General features: G+C 48.9%; 3 non-coding genes across 3 annotated transcripts; 1 reads left to right on the forward strand and 2 right to left on the reverse strand.

Annotated features, from left to right (window-relative positions):
* Window positions 1-4,526: 4,526 nt before the first annotated feature.
* TRNAF-GAA (transfer RNA phenylalanine (anticodon GAA)) lies at window positions 4,527-4,599 on the reverse strand. Its single transcript has one exon. It is a non-coding gene; the product is annotated as a tRNA-Phe (tRNA).
* Window positions 4,600-15,139: 10,540 nt separating this feature from the next.
* On the reverse strand, window positions 15,140-15,212 carry TRNAF-GAA (transfer RNA phenylalanine (anticodon GAA)). Its single transcript has one exon. It is a non-coding gene; the product is annotated as a tRNA-Phe (tRNA).
* A 529-nt stretch (window positions 15,213-15,741) lies between these two features.
* TRNAY-GUA (transfer RNA tyrosine (anticodon GUA)) lies at window positions 15,742-15,828 on the forward strand. Its single transcript is given in 2 exon segments — window positions 15,742-15,778; window positions 15,793-15,828. It is a non-coding gene; the product is annotated as a tRNA-Tyr (tRNA).
* Window positions 15,829-25,284: the final 9,456 nt, after the last annotated feature.

Genomic DNA, 25,284 nt, shown 5'->3' on the forward strand with positions numbered 1-25,284 from the left:
CTTCTCCCCTTGACCCTCAGCTTCCTGTTTAACGTATTCAAGCCGCAGCATGGGAACCCCCGTAGGGAGGGAGAGGCGGGTCGTCAGTACTGTGACGAGGAAGAGTAGGATTAGGAGTAATGAAGATTGCTGGTAAGTAATCAGAGCATTACCTCCACGTCCACTCTTCCTCGACCCAGTACTTACTTCATGAGGCATACCATAGGAGCAACAGGGAGAGGTCCCAATGAGACACAGAGACAGAAGTGCAGCAACAAAAAAAACACCTTTATTGACTCCAATAATCACATCCCAACAGACAAAACACCAACCCTGAAGGAACCATCCCTAGAGTGAGAGACGTTCAACTGATAGTGGTTGACAAAGGTGCTCTGATCCGCCCAGGTTTCAGCCAAACCCCTGTAGAGAAACGCCCAAATCTTCTGTAGAGATAACAGCATCTGGCCAGGAAGCAGCCTAACCCCCTGGTAGATCGACCCTGAACGTGGTCAGGTACAGGCAGGCCAGAAACCAAATAGGACATGGAGACAACAGTACGGATCCACCGGCTAATGAAAACCACAGAGGCCTTACGCCCCGCTCCACGGGGCCACAAGTAACCAAGAGACTATCAGACTGCCGGAAAGGGGCAGTCCGAGCCAAATATTCCAGAACTGCCCGCCGCACCTTAATGGCATGCCAAGCCACCTCGTTCGGCGCCTGGGGTTTCTGAAAAACCGCAGGGAGAACCAGATCCTGAGAAGTGTGAAACTGAGACACAACTTTAGGCAGAAACTTGGGATCACACCGCAAAACCACAGAGTCCGACAGAACTCTCAAGAAAGAGGGTTGACACAACAGAGCCCCAACCTCCCCAAGCCTATGGGCAGACGTGATGGCAATCAGGAAAGCAGTCTTCAGAGTAAGGTGCTTGATATCAATTTCCGACAGGCGCTCAAAGGGATGCCCCTGAAGGAACTTTAAGTCTGGAGGACGATCCCTGGGGGAAGGCCCTTATAGGTACAAGGATGGGAAGCAGAGACACCCCGAAGAAACTTCCCCACCAACACCTCCCCATCCAGGTGGCCATCAGAGTCCCCCAAGAGGATTTTAATGGAGGCCCATTGGGAGCAAAGTGTGGAGATCGCTATGCCCTTGTCAAAACCCTCCTGGAGGAACTGGAGAATAGCGGGTAGAGGGTAAGTGATGCAAGTACTCTCCCACCCTCGACACAGTCTGGGCCAAACTTTGCCAGTGTAGGCCAGGTAGCTTGTAGGTTCAACCCCTGCAGTTGCACGTTGCTCTGGCTCTCAGCAGCTGCGGGACAGGACGATCGTCTGTGGCGGGACAGTAGCCTTTTCTCAGCTCACGATGAAGAAAAGAGGACAGTTCCAGTGCAGCACATCACAGGGCACAAGGGGGCAGGCAGGCAAGGCTAATACAATAACCGTCACCACATCCGGGCAATGCAGGTACTGCAAATGCTCACGGCATGACACACTCTTTTAAATCGCGACCCAGAGGAGCTAGGACAACATTTGGCGGGAGAGGGCCCAGGACCACAAGCTAGCGATTCCCCAAGTCTCGAGTTTCAACTCGGAACAGCAGTGCTCCTATGCGATACCCCAGGTTCAAGCTTGTCAGTTTGCTGGATGGCCCAGGAACACTTCTGATGAGGCTCTTTTTGAGGGTAATCAGGAGGTGCTGAGAGTAGTTGTTCCCCCTACTCCAAAGGGTCGAAGCGCACTTGCAGGCCTTCTGTGGTGGATACAAGAGCAGGGGTCTGACGGAACAACAGCAGGCTCAGGGTGCCAAACCTTCCAGCACTTCTCTGGTGGTTCCAAAGGTCTCCTTTGGCAATTCAGGATACTTGGTCCTTATGTAGTTTGGAGAGAACTTCAGTTGATAGACCTGGAATGGATACAGAGCCCCCTCTCTCATCCGAAATTCGTTTCATGCTCAAATCTAGGATAGCCAACAAAAGATATGCTCTCTTGCATGAACGTCAGGCATGAACCAATCGCGGTCCACATTGGTTCCAGTCATTCAGGCATACCAGACATACTGGCACCAGTAGTGTAGATTGGGACCAGAGAGTCCCAATCCTCTTCCTGGGCATTAGCACACGTGACATGCAGGAGCCCGCGAAAGTTGTGGTTTTCACGGGTGGCTGCATGCCCAAAGCCCTTGTCTGATCGAGCTGGGGGAAGACAAAGGGACAAAATGGACAAAGGACAGAACAAAAGACTTTGTGCCACAGCCATTTCGGCAGTGGCCACAGTCTTGAGCCAAACGCAGTAAACGCAGTATGGTTAACTAAAAAGAATTACAAATACTATAAAAGTAAACTGCTGCCACCAGTTTGTCCTAGGCACACCTGTACAGTTACCAGAAAATCCTTAGAGTGTGTCTAGGGCCATAAAACAAAAGGACCCCTATGTGCGGTACTGTAAGGTACTTGGCACATAGATCAAAAGTTATCAAGAAATGACAACATAATCAAAGACTAAGGGAAATATAGTTTGTCAGTACTGACAGTATGAAGGACGTGTCAGTATCCCCATAACAGATGAACAAAAGCCCAGAGGAGTGCAGCTGAAGGCTGCGCTCCACAGAAAAAAGTCCGGTTAGGTTAGCCAAACAAAAGCAAAAAGTTTGGAGCGGTCCATAAACAGAGGGAAAATTGCACCTAAGGAAAATCTTCCCTAGCGGTGCTTTATTTGGCAAGAGTTAACTTAGTACGATTCTGCTCTGCACTGGCATCCTGGATATGCCGGTGAAGACATTCTTGGCCTCCTCATCCAGGCACCCGGGCAAATGGCACTAAGGTTGGCAGCTTGAACACTCCTTTCATGGGGGCAAAGCTCCCAGCTGAAACCAGTGACCGACCACTTCCCTTGCTGAAATCTCGTAACTCCCTCCATTCCTATCCTTTCCCTCTTTCCCCTTTTCTTTATTTGACCCTCCTCATTTCAATGTACATACTTACCTGTTAGCTAGCAGCTTAGCCCCATGGCAGACGCTGTCTCTTGTTGCAGTTCCCAAACCCCCCCACAACCCTCCTCAATCATTGGATTGCCCTGTGGCCATTACTAAGGACTTGTACCCCTGGGTGCCATGCTCTAACTCCTGGTTGCAGTGGACCCTTGTGGTCTCAACCTGCACTTTTTTTATGTATACACCTCACAACTCCGCCTCGGGGCTCTGAAAAAACGAACAAAGTAGTGCTCAGTACGACAGTAAAATAGAGAGAAAATTGATACAGAAACAATATAGTTATGAGAGAGAGGGAGGGTAGTTTTCGGTTGCACCCGTGCTCGATCACTGTCTGGGGACTGGATAGGACCGGGATGTATAAAACCTTGCCTGGGGGAACGAAACGCCCCTCTGATCTTCTGCCACTGCCTAGATCCTGCCTCTGATCCGCAGACCGCCTCCGACGTTCAGCCCTGCGACTCTCTACCAGATATACAGACAAAGCCCGGCACCGTGGTGGGTCCATCTCCGCTCCATCCTTTTTTGCACCCCTTGTCTCCCTATCCAGTCCTGTGTGATTGGTGCGGTACCCGGCTTAGCCGCATCAACACACACTTGCCCTCCGCAAGATAAATTAGAAAATTGGAACACTTATACTGCTTCATGGGGCATAGCTGCACCCCCCACCCCCCGATCTTGAAACATTTGACGCCCCCGCCCTTACCCCCTTCCCGAACCACCATCACCTTAGCCGGACAAAAACAATAGACACGAGTGGTGTGTGTTGAAAGAAAACACCTGCTGCGTGCTTTATTTGGCAAGAGTTAATTTACGGGTGCTCCGTGTACAGTGCATCACAGTGACAGGATTCTACTCTGCACTGGTGTTTTGTATATGCTGGTGAAGATATTCTTGGCCAACATAATTATAGGGAAGGTTACACAGAAGAATGGCACGTGCCAGTGATTATGACTTCTGCAAAACCTTAAATCCATCACTTTTTGTTTTGGTGGGAAACTGGACATCATTAACAAGGACTGTGTGTCGCTCACAGGTAATTGGATGTCACTGCTTATGATGTCATGTTGTGTGATGGCATTCTGTAGAATATAATTTCCCAGGACATCATCTGGGTCAAAAGTTGCACCAAATGGTTCACCCACCTACCCTACCCCACCCGCGCAAATTCAAAAGTTGTCACCACTTCACCTATTCCTTCAACCGCAGCCCTTTAAAAAAAAAAACACCTATGCAACTGGAAATCTTTGCAAAAGCATTAAACTAAATAATGCCCAGTACTGTGAGTTGTGAATTATGGCCATATGTGCCCTGAGTCACATTGAAATATTATGACCCCTATAAGTCTCTTTTCCATTTCATGGCACAGACAGAACATGTTGAAATGAGCAACAAGTTTTAACATGGAAATTACATTTGGGGAGATATAGTAGAAAAATAAGAATTAGCGATTTATTTCCACTGCATCGTCTGCCATTCAATGATAACTTTAAGTGTGAAAAGATTCTGATTATCAAATGGAGCAGCATGAAAAACCTTTAAAAAATATCCCCTGCCTATACCCGGGATCGAACCAGGGACCTTCAGATCTTCAGTCTAACGCTCTCCCAACTGAGCTATTTCGGCTGATTGATTGTGCTCTTCGGTCGTCTTGCAAAGAAACAGACATCTGCAATCCTAGACCTCATTTCCTTCCTTTTTTGTTGTTGTAATATTGCCCCAGTTATAGCATCGGATTTTCCATTTCTTTGTTTATTCTGTAACCAGCAAGTACAATGGAACAAAACGGGTGGGATGTCAGGAAGGAGATCAATAGAGCTGCTCGCCAAATCATTTCGAAAGAAAAATCGCATTTTCGGCTCCAGGTGCAACTATCACGTGCACGGAGCCTCTCTCCATCGTGCTGTTTCTTGTAGATGTGTGATGGGCCCTTGGCTGTGTTCTAAGTTGATCTTTAAGTACTTTCGAACCAAACCCGCACGGTACTCTTGGTGTCAAAAAATCACGCGGTATACAGCCTGATAATGAATTTAAGGCATTGAAGTGCAACTATAGGGAGCAGGATCAATATTGAAATCACACGTATAAACAATGATATCTTTCACGTTGTGTGCTGGTCATTCAGCATGCCATTTGCAAGCGCTCGTACATGTATCCTTCGATAGCTCAGTTGGTAGAGCGGAGGACTGTAGTGAGGTAATCAGATATCCTTAGGTCGCTGTTTCAAATCCGGCTCGAAGGACATTTTGCTAATAAAACACTTCTGCCACGTAATATCAATGGAAACCGCACACTTATACTGCGCTGTATTTGGTCACATTGAACGACCAGTTCTCAACATTTTTATGACTTTTGGAAACCAGATTGTGATCGTTTGTGCTGGTTGAAAGGTGAGTTGTCTTCCTTTTTAGCAGGACAAGGTTGCCTGTGCTCGGATTCTGTGTCAAGACTGGAGGCCCGAATTATGCTTACTCTTCTCTTTTCTCGAGCAGCATTAAAGCAAAGAATATTAAAAAAAACCATCACAAAAACGACATTTCCCATTAAAACAGCTGTTTGTAGTCCGTTTATGATAGGTCGAATGTTGTTTCCATGTGACTATTGTATCCAATCCTCTCTAACTGCGTCCATAAACCTGGCTTCCTTTCTCTTCCCTTCCTCTTTCTTTGCTGCTTGGGCAGCAGTTAAGTCAAACTTTATTTACAATTGTGTAGAGATATGCGAGACCTACCGGTCTCGCGAGATCTCGTGCGCGGCCGGAAGTGCGGGCCCCGCACGCTCAGCGAGGCATTCGAGCGGGAGAAAGCCACGGAGCAGGACGTGCTCCCGGGCGCTCCTCCCAAGAAGAGGCCTCCAAGCCGCAAGAGAGACTCTCAGCATGTACACGAGTTGCATCGCAGCTCCAGGGCCTGTTGCCCATCATTGACTCATATCATATATGTTGCAGATTTACTTGAGTGGCACAGAAGAATAAAAGCACACAACTTGTAACCACACCGCCTCCTATCATTTATTGTGAGAATTACACAACATAATTGGCGACGAGGATCATCACTAAAACCCGCATGGAGCCATGCAAGGAGCGACACCACCACCGCCCTTCCTGCAAACTCCAGGTAGGCTTGCCATTCCGTGGACACAATGGCAACCCTTATTCACAACGTATGTAGAGGCCATGGGCGGTGCGGGCTACTCGGCGGCGAGACACAGAGCGATGTTACTAAATGCCCTGGGCGTTGAAGGACAGAGGGTGTTTGGGAGTCTCACCCCGGAGCCGGTAGCTGGTGATAATGATGATGAATTCAAGGAGGCTGTGCGAAGGATTGTTAAAAGGTTCGCCAGCAAGGAGAATACCGTCCTGCACAGGATTCGGTTCTACAGCCGCAAACAGGAGGCGTCCGAACCCGTTGATGATTATGTCACCAAACTGCGCGAACTGGCGGTGCTCTGCAGTTTTGGTAACAACGCTGAGACTCTCATCTGCGACATGCTGGTGGTCCACACCAACAGCAGAAAAGTACAAGATAAGTTCATTTTAGAGAAGGAATTGCAGCTGGAAAAAGCTATTGAAATAGCGAGAGCAGTTGAGGAGATGGTAGGCAGAAGGAAAGAATTTGCAAGCGGCCACGGCCCTACCGAAGTTCAATCAGTGGCAATCCGCCCAAAGAAGGAGAGGCCGGTCCTCGATGCGAGAGAAGGAAAATGGGGGAAGAAAGAACCGTTGAAATGCCACAGGTGCACCAGCACGAAGCATCTAGACTTCGATAGAGAGTGCCCAGCAAGAGACAAGGAGTGCTCAGTATGCAAAAAGATTGGTCACTTCTCAATCATGTCTCGGTGGCGCAACAAGAAGATCACGAGTGTTAACGCTGAACACAACACAGAGAGGGATTCGTCCTCGGAAGATGAAGGGAGACCGACAGTCATCATGGTGAACAGCTCACGGGCCAGAAGGGAAAAGCCCCACTGTGCAATCAAAATAAATGGACTGGAAACAAGGGTCATGGCTGATTCGGGTTCTGATCTCACCATAATACCCCTACGCACGTACAAAGAGATGATGGGTACAGAGACGGCCCAAGTACTCAGCACACGGCACAAGCCTACAGTTTTTGGTGGTGCGTCTGTAGACTTGTTGGGCTACATCAAAGGGAAAGTAGAGTTCAAAGGAAGAGAGACCACCACCAAAGTTTACTTTAGTCAAGAAGGCCCAGCGGTATTAGGGTGGGACGACCAGGCGAAACTGAAAATCAAGCTGGACCCCAGCACAGAGGATCAGGTACTGTCAGTCAGTTGGAGGAGCGCACCAGTAGTGAAAAGTGATTACCCCAAACTATTTTTGGAAGAATCTGGTCACATCAAGGGCTTCGTCCACAAAATATTACTCAAAACCAACGCAGTTCCGGTCAAGCACAGATTAAGGCCAGTACAGACAACGGCAAGAGGCACACTCAGAAGCCAACTGGACAGAATGAAGAAAGATGGCGTCATCGAAGAAATTGAAGCTTCTGAGTGGCTGAGCCCAGTGGTACTCATAAAGAAACAGAACTCACAAGAGCTAAGAGTATGCATTGACCTCCGCAGCCTAAACCTGGAAGTTATTGCAGACAGCTACCCGCTGCCGAGCATAAATGAGTTAATCCTCATGATGAAGGAAGCCAAAGTATTCTCGAAACTGGACATGAGGAACGCCTACCATCAAATTCAACTGCACAAGGAGTCCAAGCCACTCACCGCTTTCATCACCCTGTTTGGCACGTACCAGTTCACCAAAATGCCATTTGGTTTATCATCTGCAGCCTCAGCGTTTCAACGCATGATGGATGCTCTACTGCGGAACGTCAGGAACGTGGCTTATTTCCAGGATGACATCCTTATCTACGCAAAGGACGAACAGATGCACGACGTCACATTGAGAACCGTCCTCACCAAACTGCAAGAAGCGGGTGTGAGATTAAGGTACAAAAAATGTGTGTTCAAAGCAAAAGAAGTTGTGTATTTGTGGTACAAAATATCAGAGAAAGGTATAAGTCCCAAGCAAAACTTACTGCAGGCCTTAATTAAAGCTCCAGAACCCACCAACAAAGACGAAGTGAGGTCATTCCTCGGGATGGTGGAGTACTATGCAAAATTCATCCCCAAATTCTCGGAAACCTCAGCACCGCTCCGAGAGCTCCTCAAAAAAGGGTCGGAGTACACGTGGCAGGAAGATCAGAAGAAAGCGGTGGAAAGCATAAAACAACACATAGTTGAAGCGCCATGCTTGCAACCGTTCAACCCAGAGTGGAGTACAGTCATGACTACAGACGCCAGTGCATATGGACTAGGGGCGGTCCTCACTCAGAAGAAGGGCGACACGGAACATGTGGTAGCGTTTGCCTCGAAAGCCCTATCGTCAGCTGAACAAAACTACTCCACCATAGAGAAGGAGATGTTAGCGTGTACATGGGCTGTGGAACATTTCAGGACATATGTGTGGGGCACGAAGTTCAAGTTGGTTACCGACCATAAGCCCCTCATCCACATGCTCAGCTCAGGTGGCACCAAAGTGTCAACACCCCGATTAGCACGCATAGCAGCAAAACTGCAGGAATACACCTTCGAGGTGCAACACATCTCCGGATGGAAGAATTTGCAGGCAGACTGCATGTCAAGATTGCCAGAGGGCAAGGACAATGCCACCACTTTCTTACAAGAAGAATGCATTGTAGCATCCATTACAGATCTCAAGGCGCCCGACTACCTGGAACTCAGCGAAAAACACTGGATGGAAGAAGACGGAAAGGATCCTACCATGGTGAGAATCAGAGAATGGATCAAAAACGGATGGCCAGACGAAAGGGCAGTGCCAGAAGGTATGAGACCTTATTGGAAAGTGGCAGATGAGATCTCAGAAGCCGACGGCATAATTATGAAAACCGACCAGATAATCCCACCCGCAGGCATGAGAAAAATCATTCTGTGCAGGGCCCCTGCGGGCCATCTGGGGAACACCATGACACGTTGCAGAGTGAGAGAAGCCTACTGGTGGCCGTCCATGGACCTGGAGATCCGCACCATGATTGAGAGATGCCATGAGTGTCTCAACAGTGACAAGCGCCTGAAAATCGGACAGGCGCCCATGATTCCCACATAAACCCCGGAAGCGGTGTGGTCAAAAGTGGGTCTAGACTTCATAGGACCTTTGGAGACGATGGCGCCCGAGCATCGGTACGGCATAGTACTAGTGGACTATTTATCGAAATGGTCGAGGCCGAGTTTGTTCCTAACATCACGACCGAAACCGTAAAAGAGGTCCTGACGGCCATTTTTCAGAGCGAAGGGCTCCCCAACGAGTTAGTAACAGACAACGGAGTACAACTTATATCCAGAGACATGGAACTGTTTCTGAGGAAGCACAACATACACCAGAAGAAAGCAGCACTCTACCATCCCCAAGCAAATGGGCTCGTCGAGAGGGACAATAGGTTAATTAAGGGAGCCATCCAATTAGCAACCGCTTCAGGATTGGATCCCCTCAAAACAACAAAAGAGGCCATCGCAGCTCACAGACTGACCCCCAACGGGATCACCCAAATTTCTCCTTTTCGCATGCTGAGAGGGAGGAGAGCAGCATCCACGCTAGTACCGCCATGGTTGGCCAAAGTAAGAGAAGACGAAGAAGTAAACATGTCGGAAGTGGTGTGGAGAATAGAGAACAACAAGGCACGCATGAAAAGGTGGAGCGACAGAAGAAGAAGGACCAAACAAGAGTCAGAAGTAAAAGAAGGAGATTGGATCAAAATACGGTTACCGACCAAGGATCAGATCACGGGCTCACGGTTCAGCGGACCTGTGAAGGTGATTCACCGAGGAGCCAACGATGTCCGCACCGAAGATGGGCACACATGGAACATGGAAAGAGTAGCCACGTTTGAAAAGAGGCAAGAGAGAGAAAAGACTTATGAAAGGTCTGAAGCTGAAGGAGTAATGGACAATGAGAGGGGGGAAGAACGAGAGCCGGAGACAGACAGAAGAGAAGTTGAAGGAAATGAGATTCAAGTGGATGCCCCAACTCTCGAGCGAGAAAATGACCAGCAGGACGTGTGCAGTGAGAGAGGCGATCGTCCGCGAAGGGAACACAGAAGACCGGTGAGATACAATGACTATGTATTGCAATGAACTGCCTTTGCATTATCAGGGGGAGGTGTGTAGAGATATCGCAAGACCTGCTGGTCTCGCGAGATCTCATGCGCGGCCGGAAGTGCGGGCCCCGCGCGCTCAGCGAGGCATTCGAGCGGGAGAAAGCCACGGAGCAGGACGCGCTCCGGGGCGCTCCTCCCAAGAAGAGGCCTCCAAGCCGCAAGAGAGACTCTCAGCATGTACACGAGTTGTGTCGCAGCTCCAGGGCCTGTTGCCGATCATTGACTCATATCATATATGTTGCAGATTTACTTGAGTGGCACAGAAGAATAAAAGCACACAACTTACAACCACACCGCCTCCTATCATTTATTGTGAGAATTATACAACAAATTGCTCTAATAACTTACAGGTAATCTTCATTACTCTTAGTGGTACCCTTCCTCGTCACAGCATTTACTTCATGAGGCCCCTGCCTCCGATACAGGACTTTCTTCTATTTCTTTTCTTTTGTCTAACTTCTCCCCTTGACCCTCAGCTTCCTGTTTAACGTATTCAAGCCGCAGCATGGGAACCCCCGTAGGGAGGGAGAGGCGGGTCGTCAGTACTGTGACGAGGAAGAGTAGGATTAGGAGTAATGAAGATTGCTGGTAAGTAATCAGAGCATTACCTCCACGTCCACTCTTCCTCGACCCAGTACTTACTTCATGAGGCATACCATAGGAGCAACAGGGAGAGGTCCCAATGAGACACAGAGACAGAAGTGCAGCAACAAAAAAAACACCTTTATTGACTCCAATAATCACATCCCAACAGACAAAACACCAACCCTGAAGGAACCATCCCTAGAGTGAGAGACGTTCAACTGATAGTGGTTGACAAAGGTGCTCTGATCCGCCCAGGTTTCAGCCAAACCCCTGTAGAGAAACGCCCAAATCTTCTGTAGAGATAACAGCATCTGGCCAGGAAGCAGCCTAACCCCCTGGTAGATCGACCCTGAACGTGGTCAGGTACAGGCAGGCCAGAAACCAAATAGGACATGGAGACAACAGTACGGATCCACCGGCTAATGAAAACCACAGAGGCCTTACGCCCCGCTCCACGGGGCCACAAGTAACCAAGAGACTATCAGACTGCCGGAAAGGGGCAGTCCGAGCCAAATATTCCAGAACTGCCCGCCGCACCTTAATGGCATGCCAAGCCACCTCGTTCGGCGCCTGGGGTTTCTGAAAAACCGCAGGGAGAACCAGATCCTGAGAAGTGTGAAACTGAGACACAACTTTAGGCAGAAACTTGGGATCACACCGCAAAACCACAGAGTCCGGCAGAACTCTCAAGAAAGAGGGTTGACACAACAGAGCCCCAACCTCCCCAAGCCTATGGGCAGACGTGATGGCAATCAGGAAAGCAGTCTTCAGAGTAAGGTGCTTGATATCAATTTCCGACAGGCGCTCAAAGGGATGCCCCTGAAGGAACTTTAAGTCTGGAGGACGATCCCTGGGGGAAGGCCCTTATAGGTACAAGGATGGGAAGCAGAGACACCCCGAAGAAACTTCCCCACCAACACCTCCCCATCCAGGTGGCCATCAGAGTCCCCCAAGAGGATTTTAATGGAGGCCCATTGGGAGCAAAGTGTGGAGATCGCTATGCCCTTGTCAAAACCCTCCTGGAGGATCTGGAGAATAGCGGGTAGAGGGTAAGTGATGCAAGTACTCTCCCACCCTCGACACAGTCTGGGCCAAACTTTGCCAGTGTAGGCCAGGTAGCTTGTAGGTTCAACCCCTGCAGTTGCACGTTGCTCTGGCTCTCAGCAGCTGCGGGACAGGACGATCGTCTGTGGCGGGACAGTAGCCTTTTCTCAGCTCACGATGAAGAAAAGAGGACAGTTCCAGTGCAGCACATCACAGGGCACAAGGGGGCAGGCAGGCAAGGCTAATACAATAACCGTCACCACATCCGGGCAATGCAGGTACTGCAAATGCTCACGGCATGACACACTCTTTTAAATCGCGACCCAGAGGAGCTAGGACAACATTTGGCGGGAGAGGGCCCAGGACCACAAGCTAGCGATTCCCCAAGTCTCGAGTTTCAACTCGGAACAGCAGTGCTCCTATGCGATACCCCAGGTTCAAGCTTGTCAGTTTGCTGGATGGCCCAGGAACACTTCTGATGAGGCTCTTTTTGAGGGTAATCAGGAGGTGCTGAGAGTAGTTGTTCCCCCTACTCCAAAGGGTCGAAGCGCACTTGCAGGCCTTCTGTGGTGGATACAAGAGCAGGGGTCTGACGGAACAACAGCAGGCTCAGGGTGCCAAACCTTCCAGCACTTCTCTGGTGGTTCCAAAGGTCTCCTTTGGCAATTCAGGATACTTGGTCCTTATGTAGTTTGGAGAGAACTTCAGTTGATAGACCTGGAATGGATACAGAGCCCCCTCTCTCATCCGAAATTCGTTTCATGCTCAAATCTAGGATAGCCAACAAAAGATATGCTCTCTTGCATGAACGTCAGGCATGAACCAATCGCGGTCCACATTGGTTCCAGTCATTCAGGCATACCAGACATACTGGCACCAGTAGTGTAGATTGGGACCAGAGAGTCCCAATCCTCTTCCTGGGCATTAGCACACGTGACATGCAGGAGCCCGCGAAAGTTGTGGTTTTCACGGGTGGCTGCATGCCCAAAGCCCTTGTCTGATCGAGCTGGGGGAAGACAAAGGGACAAAATGGACAAAGGACAGAACAAAAGACTTTGTGCCACAGCCATTTCGGCAGTGGCCACAGTCTTGAGCCAAACGCAGTAAACGCAGTATGGTTAACTAAAAAGAATTACAAATACTATAAAAGTAAACTGCTGCCACCAGTTTGTCCTAGGCACACCTGTACAGTTACCAGAAAATCCTTAGAGTGTGTCTAGGGCCATAAAACAAAAGGACCCCTATGTGCGGTACTGTAAGGTACTTGGCACATAGATCAAAAGTTATCAAGAAATGACAACATAATCAAAGACTAAGGGAAATATAGTTTGTCAGTACTGACAGTATGAAGGACGTGTCAGTATCCCCATAACAGATGAACAAAAGCCCAGAGGAGTGCAGCTGAAGGCTGCGCTCCACAGAAAAAAGTCCGGTTAGGTTAGCCAAACAAAAGCAAAAAGTTTGGAGCGGTCCATAAACAGAGGGAAAATTGCACCTAAGGAAAATCTTCCCTAGCGGTGCTTTATTTGGCAAGAGTTAACTTAGTACGATTCTGCTCTGCACTGGCATCCTGGATATGCCGGTGAAGACATTCTTGGCCTCCTCATCCAGGCACCCGGGCAAATGGCACTAAGGTTGGCAGCTTGAACACTCCTTTCATGGGGGCAAAGCTCCCAGCTGAAACCAGTGACCGACCACTTCCCTTGCTGAAATCTCGTAACTCCCTCCATTCCTATCCTTTCCCTCTTTCCCCTTTTCTTTATTTGACCCTCCTCATTTCAATGTACATACTTACCTGTTAGCTGGCAGCTTAGCCCCATGGCAGACGCTGTCTCTTGTTGCAGTTCCCAAACCCCCCCACAACCCTCCTCAATCATTGGATTGCCCTGTGGCCATTACTAAGGACTTGTACCCCTGGGTGCCATGCTCTAACTCCTGGTTGCAGTGGACCCTTGTGGTCTCAACCTGCACTTTTTTTATGTATACACCTCACAACTCCGCCTCGGGGCTCTGAAAAAACGAACAAAGTAGTGCTCAGTACGACAGTAAAATAGAGAGAAAATTGATACAGAAACAATATAGTTATGAGAGAGAGGGAGGGTAGTTTTCGGTTGCACCCGTGCTCGATCACTGTCTGGGGACTGGATAGGACCGGGATGTATAAAACCTTGCTTGGGGGAACGAAACGCCCCTCTGATCTTCTGCCACTGCCTAGATCCTGCCTCTGATCCGCAGACCGCCTCCGACGTTCAGCCCTGCGACTCTCTACCAGATATACAGACAAAGCCCGGCACCGTGGTGGGTCCATCTCCGCTCCATCCTTTTTTGCACCCCTTGTCTCCCTATCCAGTCCTGTGTGATTGGTGCGGTACCCGGCTTAGCCGCATCAACACACACTTGCCCTCCGCAAGATAAATTAGAAAATTGGAACACTTATACTGCTTCATGGGGCATAGCTGCACCCCCCACCCCCCGATCTTGAAACATTTGACGCCCCCGCCCTTACCCCCTTCCCGAACCACCATCACCTTAGCCGGACAAAAACAATAGACACGAGTGGTGTGTGTTGAAAGAAAACACCTGCTGCGTGCTTTATTTGGCAAGAGTTAATTTACGGGTGCTCCGTGTACAGTGCATCACAGTGACAGGATTCTACTCTGCACTGGTGTTTTGTATATGCTGGTGAAGATATTCTTGGCCAACATAATTATAGGGAAGGTTACACAGAAGAATGGCACGTGCCAGTGATTATGACTTCTGCAAAACCTTAAATCCATCACTTTTTGTTTTGGTGGGAAACTGGACATCATTAACAAGGACTGTGTGTCGCTCACAGGTAATTGGATGTCACTGCTTATGATGTCATGTTGTGTGATGGCATTCTGTAGAATATAATTTCCCAGGACATCATCTGGGTCAAAAGTTGCACCAAATGGTTCACCCACCTACCCTACCCCACCCGCGCAAATTCAAAAGTTGTCACCACTTCACCTATTCCTTCAACCGCAGCCCTTTAAAAAAAAAAACACCTATGCAACTGGAAATCTTTGCAAAAGCATTAAACTAAATAATGCCCAGTACTGTGAGTTGTGAATTATGGCCATATGTGCCCTGAGTCACATTGAAATATTATGACCCCTATAAGTCTCTTTTCCATTTCATGGCACAGACAGAACATGTTGAAATGAGCAACAAGTTTTAACATGGAAATTACATTTGGGGAGATATAGTAGAAAAATAAGAATTAGCGATTTATTTCCACTGCATCGTCTGCCATTCAATGATAACTTTAAGTGTGAAAAGATTCTGATTATCAAATGGAGCAGCATGAAAAACCTTTAAAAAATATCCCCTACCTATACCCGGGATCGAACCAGGGACCTTCAGATCTTCAGTCTAACGCTCTCCCAACTGAGCTATTTCGGCTGATTGATTGTGCTCTTCGGTCGTCTTGCAAAGAAACAGACATATGCAATCCTAGACCTCATTTCCTTCCTTTTTTGTTGTTGTAATATTGCCCCAGTTATAGCATCGGATTTTCCATTTCTTTGTTTATTCTGTAACCAGCAAGTACAATGGAACAAAACGGGTGGGATGTCAGGAAGGAGATCAATAGAGCTGCTCGCCAAATCATTTCGAAAGAAAAATCGCATTTTCGGCTCCAGGTGCAACTATCACGTGCACGGAGCCTCTCTCCATCGTGCTGTTTCTTGTAGATGTGTGATGGGCCCTTGGCTGTGTTCTAAGTTGATCTTTAAGTACTTTCGAACCAAACCCGCACGGTACTCTTGGTGTCAAAAAATCACGCGGTATACAGCCTGATAATGAATTTAAGGCATTGAAGTGCAACTATAGGGAGCAGGATCAATATTGAAATCACACGTATAAACAATGATATCTTTCACGTTGTGTGCTGGTCATTCAGCATGCCATTTGCAAGCGCTCGTACATGTATCCTTCGATAGCTCAGTTGGTAGAGCGGAGGACTGTAGTGAGGTAATCAGATATCCTTAGGTCGCTGGTTCAAATCCGGCTCGAAGGACATTTTGCTAATAAAACACTTCTGCCACGTAATATCAATGGAAACCGCACACTTATACTGCGCTGTATTTGGTCACATTGAACGACCAGTTCTCAACATTTTTATGACTTTTGGAAACCAGATTGTGATCGTTTGTGCTGGTTGAAAGGTGAGTTGTCTTCCTTTTTAGCAGGACAAGGTTGCCTGTGCTCGGATTCTGTGTCAAGACTGGAGGCCCGAATTATGCTTACTCTTCTCTTTTCTCGAGCAGCATTAAAGCAAAGAATATTAAAAAGAAACCATCACAAAAACGACATTTCCCATTAAAACAGCTGTTTGTAGTCCGTTTATGATAGGTCGAATGTTGTTTCCATGTGACTATTGTATCCAATCCTCTCTAACTGCGTCCATAAACCTGGCTTCCTTTCTCTTCCCTTCCTCTTTCTTTGCTGCTTGGGCAGCAGTTAAGTCAAACTTTATTTACAATTGTGTAGAGATATGCGAGACCTACCGGTCTCGCGAGATCTCGTGCGCGGCCGGAAGTGCGGGCCCCGCACGCTCAGCGAGGCATTCGAGCGGGAGAAAGCCACGGAGCAGGACGTGCTCCCGGGCGCTCCTCCCAAGAAGAGGCCTCCAAGCCGCAAGAGAGACTCTCAGCATGTACACGAGTTGCATCGCAGCTCCAGGGCCTGTTGCCCATCATTGACTCATATCATATATGTTGCAGATTTACTTGAGTGGCACAGAAGAATAAAAGCACACAACTTGTAACCACACCGCCTCCTATCATTTATTGTGAGAATTACACAACATAATTGGCGACGAGGATCATCACTAAAACCCGCATGGAGCCATGCAAGGAGCGACACCACCACCGCCCTTCCTGCAAACTCCAGGTAGGCTTGCCATTCCGTGGACACAATGGCAACCCTTATTCACAACGTATGTAGAGGCCATGGGCGGTGCGGGCTACTCGGCGGCGAGACACAGAGCGATGTTACTAAATGCCCTGGGCGTTGAAGGACAGAGGGTGTTTGGGAGTCTCACCCCGGAGCCGGTAGCTGGTGATAATGATGATGAATTCAAGGAGGCTGTGCGAAGGATTGTTAAAAGGTTCGCCAGCAAGGAGAATACCGTCCTGCACAGGATTCGGTTCTACAGCCGCAAACAGGAGGCGTCCGAACCCGTTGATGATTATGTCACCAAACTGCGCGAACTGGCGGTGCTCTGCAGTTTTGGTAACAACGCTGAGACTCTCATCTGCGACATGCTGGTGGTCCACACCAACAGCAGAAAAGTACAAGATAAGTTCATTTTAGAGAAGGAATTGCAGCTGGAAAAAGCTATTGAAATAGCGAGAGCAGTTGAGGAGATGGTAGGCAGAAGGAAAGAATTTGCAAGCGGCCACGGCCCTACCGAAGTTCAATCAGTGGCAATCCGCCCAAAGAAGGAGAGGCCGGTCCTCGATGCGAGAGAAGGAAAATGGGGGAAGAAAGAACCGTTGAAATGCCACAGGTGCACCAGCACGAAGCATCTAGACTTCGATAGAGAGTGCCCAGCAAGAGACAAGGAGTGCTCAGTATGCAAAAAGATTGGTCACTTCTCAATCATGTCTCGGTGGCGCAACAAGAAGATCACGAGTGTTAACGCTGAACACAACACAGAGAGGGATTCGTCCTCGGAAGATGAAGGGAGACCGACAGTCATCATGGTGAACAGCTCACGGGCCAGAAGGGAAAAGCCCCACTGTGCAATCAAAATAAATGGACTGGAAACAAGGGTCATGGCTGATTCGGGTTCTGATCTCACCATAATACCCCTACGCACGTACAAAGAGATGATGGGTACAGAGACGGCCCAAGTACTCAGCACACGGCACAAGCCTACAGTTTTTGGTGGTGCGTCTGTAGACTTGTTGGGCTACATCAAAGGGAAAGTAGAGTTCAAAGGAAGAGAGACCACCACCAAAGTTTACTTTAGTCAAGAAGGCCCAGCGGTATTAGGGTGGGACGACCAGGCGAAACTGAAAATCAAGCTGGACCCCAGCACAGAGGATCAGGTACTGTCAGTCAGTTGGAGGAGCGCACCAGTAGTGAAAAGTGATTACCCCAAACTATTTTTGGAAGAATCTGGTCACATCAAGGGCTTCGTCCACAAAATATTACTCAAAACCAACGCAGTTCCGGTCAAGCACAGATTAAGGCCAGTACAGACAACGGCAAGAGACACACTCAGAAGCCAACTGGACAGAATGAAGAAAGATGGCGTCATCGAAGAAATTGAAGCTTCTGAGTGGCTGAGCCCAGTGGTACTCATAAAGAAACAGAACTCACAAGAGCTAAGAGTATGCATTGACCTCCGCAGCCTAAACCTGGAAGTTATTGCAGACAGCTACCCGCTGCCGAGCATAAATGAGTTAATCCTCATGATGAAGGAAGCCAAAGTATTCTCGAAACTGGACATGAGGAACGTTTACCATCAAATTCAACTGCACAAGGAGTCCAAGCCACTCACCGCTTTCATCACCCTGTTTGGCACGTACCAGTTCACCAAAATGCCATTTGGTTTATCATCTGCAGCCTCAGCGTTTCAACGCATGATGGATGCTCTACTGCGGAACGTCAGGAACGTGGCTTATTTCCAGGATGACATCCTTATCTACGCAAAGGACGAACAGATGCACGACGTCACATTGAGAACCGTCCTCACCAAACTGCAAGAAGCGGGTGTGAGATTAAGGTACAAAAAATGTGTGTTCAAAGCAAAAGAAGTTGTGTATTTGTGGTACAAAATATCAGAGAAAGGTATAAGTCCCAAGCAAAACTTACTGCAGGCCTTAATTAAAGCTCCAGAACCCACCAACAAAGACGAAGTGAGGTCATTCCTCGGGATGGTGGAGTACTATGCAAAATTCATCCCCAAATTCTCGGAAACCTCAGCACCGCTCCGAGAGCTCCTCAAAAAAGGGTCGGAGTACACGTGGCAGGAAGATCAGAAGAAAGCGGTGGAAAGCATAAAACAACACATAGTTGAAGCGCCATGCTTGCAACCGTTCAACCCAGAGTGGAGTACAGTCATGACTACAGACGCCAGTGCATATGGACTAGGGGCGGTCCTCACTCAGAAGAAGGGCGACACGGAACATGTGGTAGCGTTTGCCTCGAAAGCCCTATCGTCAGCTGAACAAAACTACTCCACCATAGAGAAGGAGATGTTAGCGTGTACATGGGCTGTGGAACATTTCAGGACATATGTGTGGGGCACGAAGTTCAAGTTGGTTACCGACCATAAGCCCCTCATCCACATGCTCAGCTCAGGTGGCACCAAAGTGTCAACACCCCGATTAGCACGCATAGCAGCAAAACTGCAGGAATACACCTTCGAGGTGCAACACATCTCCGGATGGAAGAATTTGCAGGCAGACTGCATGTCAAGATTGCCAGAGGGCAAGGACAATGCCACCACTTTCTTACAAGAAGAATGCATTGTAGCATCCATTACAGATCTCAAGGCGCCCGACTACCTGGAACTCAGCGAAAAACACTGGATGGAAGAAGACGGAAAGGATCCTACCATGGTGAGAATCAGAGAATGGATCAAAAACGGATGGCCAGACGAAAGGGCAGTGCCAGAAGGTATGAGACCTTATTGGAAAGTGGCAGATGAGATCTCAGAAGCCGACGGCATAATTATGAAAACCGACCAGATAATCCCACCCGCAGGCATGAGAAAAATCATTCTGTGCAGGGCCCCTGCGGGCCATCTGGGGAACACCATGACACGTTGCAGAGTGAGAGAAGCCTACTGGTGGCCGTCCATGGACCTGGAGATCCGCACCATGATTGAGAGATGCCATGAGTGTCTCAACAGTGACAAGCGCCTGAAAATCGGACAGGCGCCCATGATTCCCACATAAACCCCGGAAGCGGTGTGGTCAAAAGTGGGTCTAGACTTCATAGGACCTTTGGAGACGATGGCGCCCGAGCATCGGTACGGCATAGTACTAGTGGACTATTTATCGAAATGGTCGAGGCCGAGTTTGTTCCTAACATCACGACCGAAACCGTAAAAGAGGTCCTGACGGCCATTTTTCAGAGCGAAGGGCTCCCCAACGAGTTAGTAACAGACAACGGAGTACAACTTATATCCAGAGACATGGAACTGTTTCTGAGGAAGCACAACATACACCAGAAGAAAGCAGCACTCTACCATCCCCAAGCAAATGGGCTCGTCGAGAGGGACAATAGGTTAATTAAGGGAGCCATCCAATTAGCAACCGCTTCAGGATTGGATCCCCTCAAAACAACAAAAGAGGCCATCGCAGCTCACAGACTGACCCCCAACGGGATCACCCAAATTTCTCCTTTTCGCATGCTGAGAGGGAGGAGAGCAGCATCCACGCTAGTACCGCCATGGTTGGCCAAAGTAAGAGAAGACGAAGAAGTAAACATGTCGGAAGTGGTGTGGAGAATAGAGAACAACAAGGCACGCATGAAAAGGTGGAGCGACAGAAGAAGAAGGACCAAACAAGAGTCAGAAGTAAAAGAAGGAGATTGGATCAAAATACGGTTACCGACCAAGGATCAGATCACGGGCTCACGGTTCAGCGGACCTGTGAAGGTGATTCACCGAGGAGCCAACGATGTCCGCACCGAAGATGGGCACACATGGAACATGGAAAGAGTAGCCACGTTTGAAAAGAGGCAAGAGAGAGAAAAGACTTATGAAAGGTCTGAAGCTGAAGGAGTAATGGACAATGAGAGGGGGGAAGAACGAGAGCCGGAGACAGACAGAAGAGAAGTTGAAGGAAATGAGATTCAAGTGGATGCCCCAACTCTCGAGCGAGAAAATGACCAGCAGGACGTGTGCAGTGAGAGAGGCGATCGTCCGCGAAGGGAACACAGAAGACCGGTGAGATACAATGACTATGTATTGCAATGAACTGCCTTTGCATTATCAGGGGGAGGTGTGTAGAGATATCGCAAGACCTGCTGGTCTCGCGAGATCTCATGCGCGGCCGGAAGTGCGGGCCCCGCGCGCTCAGCGAGGCATTCGAGCGGGAGAAAGCCACGGAGCAGGACGCGCTCCGGGGCGCTCCTCCCAAGAAGAGGCCTCCAAGCCGCAAGAGAGACTCTCAGCATGTACACGAGTTGTGTCGCAGCTCCAGGGCCTGTTGCCGATCATTGACTCATATCATATATGTTGCAGATTTACTTGAGTGGCACAGAAGAATAAAAGCACACAACTTACAACCACACCGCCTCCTATCATTTATTGTGAGAATTATACAACAAATTGCTCTAATAACTTACAGGTAATCTTCATTACTCTTAGTGGTACCCTTCCTCGTCACAGCATTTACTTCATGAGGCCCCTGCCTCCGATACAGGACTTTCTTCTATTTCTTTTCTTTTGTCTAACTTCTCCCCTTGACCCTCAGCTTCCTGTTTAACGTATTCAAGCCGCAGCATGGGAACCCCCGTAGGGAGGGAGAGGCGGGTCGTCAGTACTGTGACGAGGAAGAGTAGGATTAGGAGTAATGAAGATTGCTGGTAAGTAATCAGAGCATTACCTCCACGTCCACTCTTCCTCGACCCAGTACTTACTTCATGAGGCATACCATAGGAGCAACAGGGAGAGGTCCCAATGAGACACAGAGACAGAAGTGCAGCAACAAAAAAAACACCTTTATTGACTCCAATAATCACATCCCAACAGACAAAACACCAACCCTGAAGGAACCATCCCTAGAGTGAGAGACGTTCAACTGATAGTGGTTGACAAAGGTGCTCTGATCCGCCCAGGTTTCAGCCAAACCCCTGTAGAGAAACGCCCAAATCTTCTGTAGAGATAACAGCATCTGGCCAGGAAGCAGCCTAACCCCCTGGTAGATCGACCCTGAACGTGGTCAGGTACAGGCAGGCCAGAAACCAAATAGGACATGGAGACAACAGTACGGATCCACCGGCTAATGAAAACCACAGAGGCCTTACGCCCCGCTCCACGGGGCCACAAGTAACCAAGAGACTATCAGACTGCCGGAAAGGGGCAGTCCGAGCCAAATATTCCAGAACTGCCCGCCGCACCTTAATGGCATGCCAAGCCACCTCGTTCGGCGCCTGGGGTTTCTGAAAAACCGCAGGGAGAACCAGATCCTGAGAAGTGTGAAACTGAGACACAACTTTAGGCAGAAACTTGGGATCACACCGCAAAACCACAGAGTCCGACAGAACTCTCAAGAAAGAGGGTTGACACAACAGAGCCCCAACCTCCCCAAGCCTATGGGCAGACGTGATGGCAATCAGGAAAGCAGTCTTCAGAGTAAGGTGCTTGATATCAATTTCCGACAGGCGCTCAAAGGGATGCCCCTGAAGGAACTTTAAGTCTGGAGGACGATCCCTGGGGGAAGGCCCTTATAGGTACAAGGATGGGAAGCAGAGACACCCCGAAGAAACTTCCCCACCAACACCTCCCCATCCAGGTGGCCATCAGAGTCCCCCAAGAGGATTTTAATGGAGGCCCATTGGGAGCAAAGTGTGGAGATCGCTATGCCCTTGTCAAAACCCTCCTGGAGGATCTGGAGAATAGCGGGTAGAGGGTAAGTGATGCAAGTACTCTCCCACCCTCGACACAGTCTGGGCCAAACTTTGCCAGTGTAGGCCAGGTAGCTTGTAGGTTCAACCCCTGCAGTTGCACGTTGCTCTGGCTCTCAGCAGCTGCGGGACAGGACGATCGTCTGTGGCGGGACAGTAGCCTTTTCTCAGCTCACGATGAAGAAAAGAGGACAGTTCCAGTGCAGCACATCACAGGGCACAAGGGGGCAGGCAGGCAAGGCTAATACAATAACCGTCACCACATCCGGGCAATGCAGGTACTGCAAATGCTCACGGCATGACACACTCTTTTAAATCGCGACCCAGAGGAGCTAGGACAACATTTGGCGGGAGAGGGCCCAGGACCACAAGCTAGCGATTCCCCAAGTCTCGAGTTTCAACTCGGAACAGCAGTGCTCCTATGCGATACCCCAGGTTCAAGCTTGTCAGTTTGCTGGATGGCCCAGGAACACTTCTGATGAGGCTCTTTTTGAGGGTAATCAGGAGGTGCTGAGAGTAGTTGTTCCCCCTACTCCAAAGGGTCGAAGCGCACTTGCAGGCCTTCTGTGGTGGATACAAGAGCAGGGGTCTGACGGAACAACAGCAGGCTCAGGGTGCCAAACCTTCCAGCACTTCTCTGGTGGTTCCAAAGGTCTCCTTTGGCAATTCAGGATACTTGGTCCTTATGTAGTTTGGAGAGAACTTCAGTTGATAGACCTGGAATGGATACAGAGCCCCCTCTCTCATCCGAAATTCGTTTCATGCTCAAATCTAGGATAGCCAACAAAAGATATGCTCTCTTGCATGAACGTCAGGCATGAACCAATCGCGGTCCACATTGGTTCCAGTCATTCAGGCATACCAGACATACTGGCACCAGTAGTGTAGATTGGGACCAGAGAGTCCCAATCCTCTTCCTGGGCATTAGCACACGTGACATGCAGGAGCCCGCGAAAGTTGTGGTTTTCACGGGTGGCTGCATGCCCAAAGCCCTTGTCTGATCGAGCTGGGGGAAGACAAAGGGACAAAATGGACAAAGGACAGAACAAAAGACTTTGTGCCACAGCCATTTCGGCAGTGGCCACAGTCTTGAGCCAAACGCAGTAAACGCAGTATGGTTAACTAAAAAGAATTACAAATACTATAAAAGTAAACTGCTGCCACCAGTTTGTCCTAGGCACACCTGTACAGTTACCAGAAAATCCTTAGAGTGTGTCTAGGGCCATAAAACAAAAGGACCCCTATGTGCGGTACTGTAAGGTACTTGGCACATAGATCAAAAGTTATCAAGAAATGACAACATAATCAAAGACTAAGGGAAATATAGTTTGTCAGTACTGACAGTATGAAGGACGTGTCAGTATCCCCATAACAGATGAACAAAAGCCCAGAGGAGTGCAGCTGAAGGCTGCGCTCCACAGAAAAAAGTCCGGTTAGGTTAGCCAAACAAAAGCAAAAAGTTTGGAGCGGTCCATAAACAGAGGGAAAATTGCACCTAAGGAAAATCTTCCCTAGCGGTGCTTTATTTGGCAAGAGTTAACTTAGTACGATTCTGCTCTGCACTGGCATCCTGGATATGCCGGTGAAGACATTCTTGGCCTCCTCATCCAGGCACCCGGGCAAATGGCACTAAGGTTGGCAGCTTGAACACTCCTTTCATGGGGGCAAAGCTCCCAGCTGAAACCAGTGACCGACCACTTCCCTTGCTGAAATCTCGTAACTCCCTCCATTCCTATCCTTTCCCTCTTTCCCCTTTTCTTTATTTGACCCTCCTCATTTCAATGTACATACTTACCTGTTAGCTGGCAGCTTAGCCCCATGGCAGACGCTGTCTCTTGTTGCAGTTCCCAAACCCCCCCACAACCCTCCTCAATCATTGGATTGCCCTGTGGCCATTACTAAGGACTTGTACCCCTGGGTGCCATGCTCTAACTCCTGGTTGCAGTGGACCCTTGTGGTCTCAACCTGCACTTTTTTTATGTATACACCTCACAACTCCGCCTCGGGGCTCTGAAAAAACGAACAAAGTAGTGCTCAGTACGACAGTAAAATAGAGAGAAAATTGATACAGAAACAATATAGTTATGAGAGAGAGGGAGGGTAGTTTTCGGTTGCACCCGTGCTCGATCACTGTCTGGGGACTGGATAGGACCGGGATGTATAAAACCTTGCCTGGGGGAACGAAACGCCCCTCTGATCTTCTGCCACTGCCTAGATCCTGCCTCTGATCCGCAGACCGCCTCCGACGTTCAGCCCTGCGACTCTCTACCAGATATACAGACAAAGCCCGGCACCGTGGTGGGTCCATCTCCGCTCCATCCTTTTTTGCACCCCTTGTCTCCCTATCCAGTCCTGTGTGATTGGTGCGGTACCCGGCTTAGCCGCATCAACACACACTTGCCCTCCGCAAGATAAATTAGAAAATTGGAACACTTATACTGCTTCATGGGGCATAGCTGCACCCCCCACCCCCCGATCTTGAAACATTTGACGCCCCCGCCCTTACCCCCTTCCCGAACCACCATCACCTTAGCCGGACAAAAACAATAGACACGAGTGGTGTGTGTTGAAAGAAAACACCTGCTGCGTGCTTTATTTGGCAAGAGTTAATTTACGGGTGCTCCGTGTACAGTGCATCACAGTGACAGGATTCTACTCTGCACTGGTGTTTTGTATATGCTGGTGAAGATATTCTTGGCCAACATAATTATAGGGAAGGTTACACAGAAGAATGGCACGTGCCAGTGATTATGACTTCTGCAAAACCTTAAATCCATCACTTTTTGTTTTGGTGGGAAACTGGACATCATTAACAAGGACTGTGTGTCGCTCACAGGTAATTGGATGTCACTGCTTATGATGTCATGTTGTGTGATGGCATTCT

The sequence above is a fragment of the Ambystoma mexicanum genome (genome assembly GCF_040938575.1).
Source record: "Ambystoma mexicanum isolate Mex_15411 chromosome 12 unlocalized genomic scaffold, UKY_AmexF1_1 Mex_chr12_unloc.2, whole genome shotgun sequence".
Taxonomy (NCBI): Eukaryota; Metazoa; Chordata; class Amphibia; order Caudata; family Ambystomatidae; genus Ambystoma; species Ambystoma mexicanum.